Raw genomic sequence first — 9,179 nt, forward strand, 5'->3', positions numbered from 1 at the left:
GCGAGCTTTTCTCAAATCATTAGATGAGCGAGTGTGGAACGCGGTTGTACGAGGTTGGACCAGACCAGAAACAAATATTGATGATTGGACGAAAGAAGAAATCACCAACTGTAATTGGAATAGCAAGGGGCTGAATGCTATATTCATGGCTGTATCTCCAGAAGAATTTAAGAGAATCTCCATGTGTGAGATTGCTAAAGAGGCATGGGATATTCTGGAGGTTACACATGAAGGAACAAAAATTGTGAAGAACTCAAAATTACAATTGCTAACTTCCAAATTTGAGGAGATTAAAATGCTGGAAGAGGAAAGTTTTGATGATTTTTATTCTAAACTAAATGATATTGTGAATTCCAGGTTCAATCTTGGAGAAAAGGTGGAAGATTCAAGAGTTGTAAGAAAGATTCTAAGGTCTTTACCTGAAAGATTTCGACCCAAAGTTACTGCAATTGAAGAAAGTAAAGATCTGGATGCAATAAAGGTAGAAGAACTGGTGGGTTCTTTGCAAACATATGAATCTTCACTTCCTCAAACAAGAAAAGGTAAGTCCATTGCTTTAAAGACTATAGAAGAAAACTATAAAAATATTTCTGATGAAGAAAGTCTGAATGATGAAGAGATTGCTTTACTTGCTAGAAAATTCAGAAAGTTCATGTTTAATAAAGAAAGTGGTAAACAAAAACAAAGAAAAAATGTTTTTGCTAAGAAAAATGAAACTGAAAATTGGAAAAAAGAAAAAACTGAGAAAAAAGATAAAGTTCAGTGTCATGAATGTTCTGGGTATGGTCATATTAGAGTTGAATGTCCAAACTTCAAGAAAAACAAAGGGAAAGCATTGAATGTCACACTTAGTGATAGTTCAGATTCTGAAAATTCCTCCTCTGATGATGAAAAATCTTTTATGGCTTTCTCTACTATTGTGAATGATTTTCCTGATATTACACTGACAAAATCTGAAAGTAGTTGTGAATACAGTGATTCAAATGTATCAGTTGTTGAGGCTGATCAAGAACTAAGTTTACAGGAGGCTTACAATGATGTGTGTGAAGAAGTGATTAAATTAAAGAAACTCAACAAGAAGTTGTATAAAAAGTTCACTGATATGGAAAGTGAGAAAAACAACCTGTCTGAAGCTTTAAAAGTCTCTGAGAATGAAATAGCCAGGTTAGAAAATCAAAATACTGCACTAGAAAAGGAATTGAAAAAGGTTGAAGAAAAAACGGCAACACAAAAATTAGAAGAAATGTTGAGTCTTCAAAAAATGAATAGTGACAGAACTGGTCTAGGATACACGACTTCTAAAGGAAAAGAAAAATCTGCCTCATCATCCGCTGCTACAACCTCCAAAGGTATTGTTTTTGTTAAAGGAAGTCAAGGTAAGAGTTTTCAAAATCATGCTGAACTTAAGCCAGTTTATTCAAAAAATCTGCATAATAAATTTGTCCCTACATGTCATAAGTGTGGAATAATAGGTCATATAAGACCACATTGTTTTAACTTGAATCAAGTGCAGAAATCTGAAGGAAAAAGAAAAGAGAAGAGCCTACAGACTCAAGTTGATGACATAAGTCAACAAATCAGTCTCATAAATCTTAAGCTTGGGGAACTAGCAGATATTTGCCTTCAAAACAAAGAAAAACACAAGTCAATACTCAAGACAAAATGGGTGAGAAAGAAAGATACAGTATGTCTTGTTGCTCACACAGCACTGAAATCAAAGGAAGATTGTCTGTGGTACCTGGACAGCGGCTGTTCTAGGCACATGTCTGGAGACAAAAACTTATTTAAAAAAATTGAAGCATCTCATGGAGGCACCGTGACTTTTGGAGATGGGAGCAAGGCTGTCATAGAAGGGAAAGGGAGTATTGAAATACCAGGACTACCTGTGTTGCATGATGTTTTATTTGTTAATGGTTTGAAAGCTAATTTACTTAGCATTAGTCAGTTTTGTGACAATGATTTTTCTGTGCAGTTTTCAAAGGATGCGTGCAACCTATATGATAAAGGTGGAGAATGGGTTTTAAAAGGTACTAGAACTACAGACAATTGTTATGGAATTTCTCCAGAACCATTGGAGAAATGTCATAGAGTCACACTTGATGAAGCTGAATTATGGCATCAACGCCTTGGGCATATTAATTTTAAAAATTTGTCAAAAATCTCAAAAAGAAAAATTATTGATGGACTGCCCAAGGTAATAAAAGTGAAGAAAATAGTATGTGGAGCATGCCAAGAAGGAAAGCAAACTAGAGCCCAACACAAGAAGATTTCTTATATTCTTACCTCTCGGCCTCTTGAGCTATTGCATATGGATTTGATGGGTCCCACACAAACTGAGAGTCTTGGAGGAAAGAAGTATATCATGGTGATTGTAGATGATTTTTCAAGGTTCACATGGATAATGCTCTTAAGAGAAAAATCTGAAGCTTTTGATCTTGCCAAAAAGCTGTTCAAGAAACTGCAAATAGAGAAGGAAGTTTCTATCTCTAGAATACGCAGTGATCATGGTCGAGAATTTGAGAATACTAATTTTACTTCTTTTTGTGATGAACAGGGAATACACCAAGAATTTTCTGCACCTATCACTCCACAACAAAATGGAGTGGTGGAAAGGAAAAATAGAGCAATCCAAGAAATGGCACGAACAATGTTAAGCAACAAGAAGATGGCTTTATATTTTTGGGGAGAAGCTGTGAATACAGCAAATCATATCTTGAATCGAGTGGTTCTAAGACCCGGCACCAATCAAACACCTTACGGTTTGTGGAAAAATAAAAGGCCTACGGTAAAGTATTTCAGAATTTTTGGTAGCAAGTGTTATATTCTAAAAGACAGAGAAAACAATCATAAATTTGAAAGCAAAAGTGATGAGGGATTGTTTCTTGGCTATTCCTCAAATAGTAAGGCTTATAGAGTTTACAACTTACGTACACAAACTGTTATGGAATCAATTAACGTAGTTGTGGATGACATTTCAGCAGAAACTACCATGAAGGAGCTTGAGAATATGAAGGAACTGGGGCAGACCAGTGGAGAAGACTTACAAGTGCAAAATGAGGAAGATAATATAGAGAAAACACCACAAAATCCACAAATCAAAGAACCTTCTTCAAGAATAACTCAAAATCATCCTAAAGAAAACATTCTCGGTGAGCTAGAAGAAGGTATGAGACTTAGAAGAAGAGTACTAAATCAGGTTTCTTTTGTGTGTTATTTGTCACAGGTTGAACCCAAGAAAGTCGAAGAAGCACTAAATGATGAAAGTTGGGTCAACGCCATGCATGAAGAACTACATCAATTTACTAGAAATGATGTATGGGAGTTAGTTCCTAAACCAGAAAATTCTAACATAATTGGGACTAAGTGGATCTTTAAGAACAAATCCGATGAGCATGGTACTATTGTGAGAAATAAAGCAAGGCTGGTTGCACAAGGTTACACACAGGTAGAAGGGATTGATTTTGATGAAACATTTGCTCCTGTGGCCCGGTTAGAATCTGTTCGCATTCTACTAGCACTTGCCTGTCATCTAGACTTCAAATTATATCAAATGGATGTCAAGAGTGCCTTCCTAAATGGAGTGTTACAAGAAGAGGTATATGTCAACCAACCAAAAGGATTTGTTAACCATCTCTACCCTGAATATGTCTACAGGTTGAAGAAGGCGCTGTATGGACTGAAACAAGCACCTCGAGCTTGGTATGAAAGATTGACTGCCTACTTACTTGATCATGATTTTGTTAGAGGACAAGCTGATAGGACCTTATTCATAAGAAGATCAGGTAAACAACTCTTAATTGCTCAAATATATGTTGATGATATTGTTTTTGGAGCAACACTTGAATCTCTTGCTTATAACTTTGCAAATGAAATGAAATCTGAATTTGAGATGAGTATGATTGGTGAGTTAAATTTCTTCTTGGGTATTCAAGTAAAACAATGTAAAGAAGGAATATTTATTTCACAATCTAAATATGCAAGAGATCTTGTAAAAAAGTTTGGAATGGAAGGAAAAAGCAATGCTCGGACTCCCATGAGCACTTCAGCAAAAATCAGCAATGACTCCACAGGTAAAAATATTGATCCCACTCTCTATAGAAGCATGATAGGAAGTCTTTTATATATTACAGCAAGTAGACCTGATATAGCTTTCAGTGTTGGTGTATGTGCTAGATTTCAAGCTAATCCTAAAGAATCTCATCTTACTGCAGTAAAAAGAATCATAAAATATCTTAATGCCACTGTTGATTATGGGATATGGTACTCAAAAGACACTAATCTTACACTTGTTGGCTATTCGGATGCTGATTGGGCTGGGAATGCTGATGATAGGAAGAGTACTACGGGTGGATGTTTTTATATAGGTGGAAATCTTGTAGCTTGGATGAGTAAAAAGCAAAATTCTATTTCTTTATCCACTGCTGAAGCTGAATACATAGCTGCAGGGAGTTGTTGTACTCAGCTATTATGGATGAAAAAAATGCTTGATGATTATGGTTTTTCTCAAGACACTATGACAATATATTGTGATAATTCTAGTGCTATAAGTATTTCCAAAAATCCTGTCCAGCATTCTCGGACCAAGCACATTGATATTCGACATCATTTTATAAGAGACTTGGTTGAGTCTAAAATTATATCCATGGAACATGTGCCTACTGAACATCAACTGGCTGACTTGTTTACTAAACCTTTGGATGGACTTAGATTTGAGTTTTTATGAAAAGCCATTGGTATATGTGATCCCAAGTGAGAGTTTCCTATCCTACTAGTTTAGGATCTTTTCTTCCCGTTTTTTTTCCTATCTTTAAAAGCATAAATGTTTCAGTTTTTTTTCTGTTTTAAAAAAAAAATCTTATAAAAAACTGGGTTGTGTATTTTCTTTAAGGTACATGTTTATTACATCACAGGTTGAGCATGTATGGAATTGCTTTCAAAAAAATTTTCTGATCTTATGTGTTACTCCTCTTTGTGCAGCTCTCTTTAAGTGTACTAACCCCATAGGTCTTTTTGGCAAAGTTCATCTTTATGCACTGTGAGGAACCTATATGTAAGCATTTTTTTTTAAAAAAAAAAGGGATGCTCATCAAGAGGGAGTTTATGCCTTGAATTGACTAAAACTAGTTGAACCTAGTACTTCTTTAAAGAGCTCTCTTCTTGCCAAACACAAAGAGTGATCCATATAGAAAAAGTCGGTGTTTATTCATTGCGGAAAAAGACAAACACCCTACACGGATCTATCACATTGAGTTCTTACAGAAAAAATCGTTGCTCCAATCATTGTGGAAAAAGATGAGCAACCAACATGAACAAAGGTGGTGTACAAACTAGTGTTTGGAGGAGATGCATATGTATCTAGGCCCTAGCATAAAGTTTGACTTTTAAGGTCAAGAAACAAACTCTAGTGAGCATCTTTATAAAAAAAATATATATTACCTTTCTTTGAACAAAGGTATCAAAAATATAACACAAAAGAGAGCAATAAAAAAAAAAAAGGGGGAAAGCTCATAACATGCTATGATATAAGTATACTCACTCACACACTCACCTGAACTTTGGCATTACTGATTCTATGAGGAGTGAACATCCACAAAGAGACTGTTACAAACATGAGTGGGCTAAGGATTATTGAATTTTTTTTGGTATATTCTGACTTGATCAAACTAAGATGATTTTAGGCATGTTCCTTTTAAAACCAAAACAACAAAAAAAATAAACCAAATCTTTTTCTACAAAAAAAAAAAAAAAAAAAAACAATATTTATAGTTTGTTTTTTTTTTTTTTTTTTGTTCTGTTTTTTTAAAAAAAAAAAAAAATTAAAAAAATAATAAAAAAAAAAGGAAAAGGGGGTTCCCAGTGTGTTGCATACATGTATCGGGTCTTTTATGCCTAAGTGTAGAAGTCCTAATAGGACTCTTTGGTCCAGCACGTGCACGGGGAGGGTCTTCTTTTAAAACACTTAAGCATACCTCTTGGCCTTTGTTTCCTACACTCAGCCCGATTCTCATCAGCCTCCCCTTACCCATTTTCACGGCAGCTTGCTTCCTTCCCCCTAATCCTCCATACACGGTACTCTTTCCACTCTCATCTTCAAGGTAAGTATTTTCGGATCCTCTGTTTTTTTTTTATTCTTTTCTTCTCTCAAGTTTCGGTTTTTGTTGATATCCACAGTTTCTGTGAAGGGTTTTTTTTTTTTTTTTTTTTTTTTTTTTTTTTTTTTTTTTTTTTTTTTTTTTTTCTTTCTGGGTTGTTGGATTGAGCTACACTACTCGGAATTCGGTTGTGTGTATTGATTCTTCTCATTCTATGCATGTATTGAGGACCAATCTCTATTACACACGGATTCTCTGTTTTTTTTTCTCACGGGTGCACACCAAGTGTTTGTGTTTTTTCCTGACTCACCCTTCTTTTGTTTTGGGCACTTGTTAGGATGGCTCTTTCTTATCTATACATAGTAAGGTTTTCTGCACATATTGTGTTTGGGTTGTTCTCAACGTTCAAGCTTATAAAAAAAAAAAAAAAAAAAAACAAAACACCAACCCACCTTTTAATATCACATTTTTGTTTTATCTATTCTTATCCTCTATAAGGTTTGAGAATTATCTTTCTAAACTTGATTCTTGTACTCTTTCAGATGAGATTCAAAGAAAGGGCAAAACGCAAAAAGTTCACTACTCCGGTGCCATCCGAGCACTCTTCAAGTGAGGATGTCCCATCACTTGAACCCATGCAATTAGGCGACACTTCTGCCCCTCCTCCATCTCCATCACCATCGGTGCCTGTGCCCACCGAAGCACCTACTGATCGCTTCACCTCCATTGAAGCCGAAAATGCCTATAGAAATACCTTTTCCAAGAGACCCGTCTTGGGTGAGCGGGAGGTAAGCATCCATGACTTTCCTTCGGATGACTTCCAAATTATCCGCCAAATATTCATTGAAAGAGGTTGGGAGAAGCTCACTCATGCCCTTCCTACACCTTGTGTTGAGGTGGTCCGGGAATTTTATTCCAATATAGCCCACTTCAATTTAGATGATCATAGCATCATCTCTACTGTTCGCGGGATTCAGATTGAGGTATCTCCGGCTATTCTCCGCAATCTATTTACTCTTCCTGAGGTGGAATCCCCTCTATATCCATATAAGGGCATGGGAGCCCCAACCAAGACTGCCATGCGCAATCTCTTTGTTGGTCTCACTGGCCCCAAATGGACTGCCAAGACACACAGACTGCCTCTTCACAATATGCTTCCTCAGTATCGGCTTCTGGCCAAAATAGTCTTGACCAATCTCTGGCCCATTAGTCGTCACACTGAAATTTCTCTAGAAAGAGCTTATTTTATGTATGCTCTTGCTACTGGTGTGTCTATTGATTTTCCACGACATGTCATTGATATTATTCATCGTTCACATGTGGAAAAAGAGTTAAATCTCCCCTTTGGAAGTTTAATTACTCAATTGGCCATAATTGCAAAAGTGCCACTTCGAGCAAATGAACCCACTATGAAGCTGCCAGGGCCTATTTCTGCCTTAACCGTGGTTAAATCAGCAGCTGTCATCACCAAGAAGCGCTCCCTCAATACTGAGTCAGCATCCTCTCCACCTGAACCATCCATCCCCACCTCACAACTTCTTGAGCAACTCACCTTGTTATCTCAGAAGATGGATAGCTTCACAGCGAAGTGGGAGGCCAGTCAGTCCAAGTTGGAGCAACAATTGGCTGCAGTACGCTCTGATTGTGTACAAGCAAATGATCGACTAGTTCAACTGTCCTTGGATGTCCAACACATTATGGCAAGCGTAGCAGATTCTGACGAGGAAGTATAGACCTCCATGGCTGATTGTTGACAAAAGGGGGGAGAAAAGTTTGAGGGGGAGCAGCAGCATCTAAGGGGGAGTACATTTGAAAAAACTTATCATGTTATTTTTTTTGGGACTGTAATGCAGATACATTTGGGCATGTATTTTGATTAAGCTAACTGACCATTCTGGTTTTATTAAATCACAACTCTTTATAATATTCTATACTTTTTTGTGATTTGATAGTTGACATATTTTCAGGAAATCTACATTCATCAAACTGGTTTCGTCATCAATCCGCCAAAGGGGGAGATTGTAAAGGCAAAAAAGTTGGCCAGGATTAGATGAGTGAATGATAAGGCTTATCTTATCATATTATTTATTATTGTTGGATGAATGTAAAAATGTCTAAACAATGTTGAGTCTATCTAGAAATATTAGGAGTTGTTTAGATAAGTTCCTGAAGTCAAAATCGAGTTCTGTTAGCAGTACACTTATCCAGAAGAAATCAGAACAGAATTCAGTTTATATCAGAAGAAGTTATCCCGAAATGTTAGCAGTCCGTCGGGACGCGTTTTCGCGTCTGTTGCTAACCGTCAGCAGAGTCCTACTACAACTAGAACTGTTTTCAGATCTTCTATTTAAAGGGGACTCGGTTTTGTATCTCCTCAAGGACTTCAAGCCACGAATTTTACAGAGGATATTCTGTGTGTTTATGAGAGAAAATTCACTTGAGAATTTTCATGGGATTTTTCATATCTTCTTGAGTGTGATCGTGCTTTGAGTGCGAAGCAACATCGATTGGGTTTCAGCCTTTGGAGTTCCAAAAAGGGAGGTCAACATTTGAAGATCGCCAGAGGTTCTGGCTGCTACTGTGGTAGAAGACAAACGGGTCGTTTGTCTAGGCAAGTAAGAGAGTCGAATTGCAAAGGTTTTGTAATTGATTATTACTTGTAATTGTTCTTCAAATAATGAGATTGACTTTCCTGGGTTTGGCTGCCCCGTAGGGTTTTACCTTTAAAGAGTTCTTTAAAGGGTTTCCCTTCGTAACCAATCGTTGTGTCTTGCAAGTTTGATTATTTATTTTAAAGTATTTGATTCATTTCATAATCTTTATAATTGAGATCTAACTAATTTGTTCAAGGAAATTGGTAGATAATTTCGTAGTTTTACAGGGGTACATTGGGAATTTCATTATTGAAACATCAAACAATACCTTTCATTCATTCATCAAAATTGTGCAAAATAGCACCTGATTACAAGCACTCAAAAACCATTTCACAGTTCCACATTAGAACAAGGCTTTTCTTTAATAATAAGACTAACAATCTCTACAGGTCCCTCTTCTATCCAACACCATTCCCCTTCAATTCTTAAGGCT

This window comes from Carya illinoinensis, chromosome 15, assembly GCF_018687715.1.
Source record: "Carya illinoinensis cultivar Pawnee chromosome 15, C.illinoinensisPawnee_v1, whole genome shotgun sequence".
NCBI lineage: Eukaryota > Viridiplantae > Streptophyta > Magnoliopsida > Fagales > Juglandaceae > Carya > Carya illinoinensis.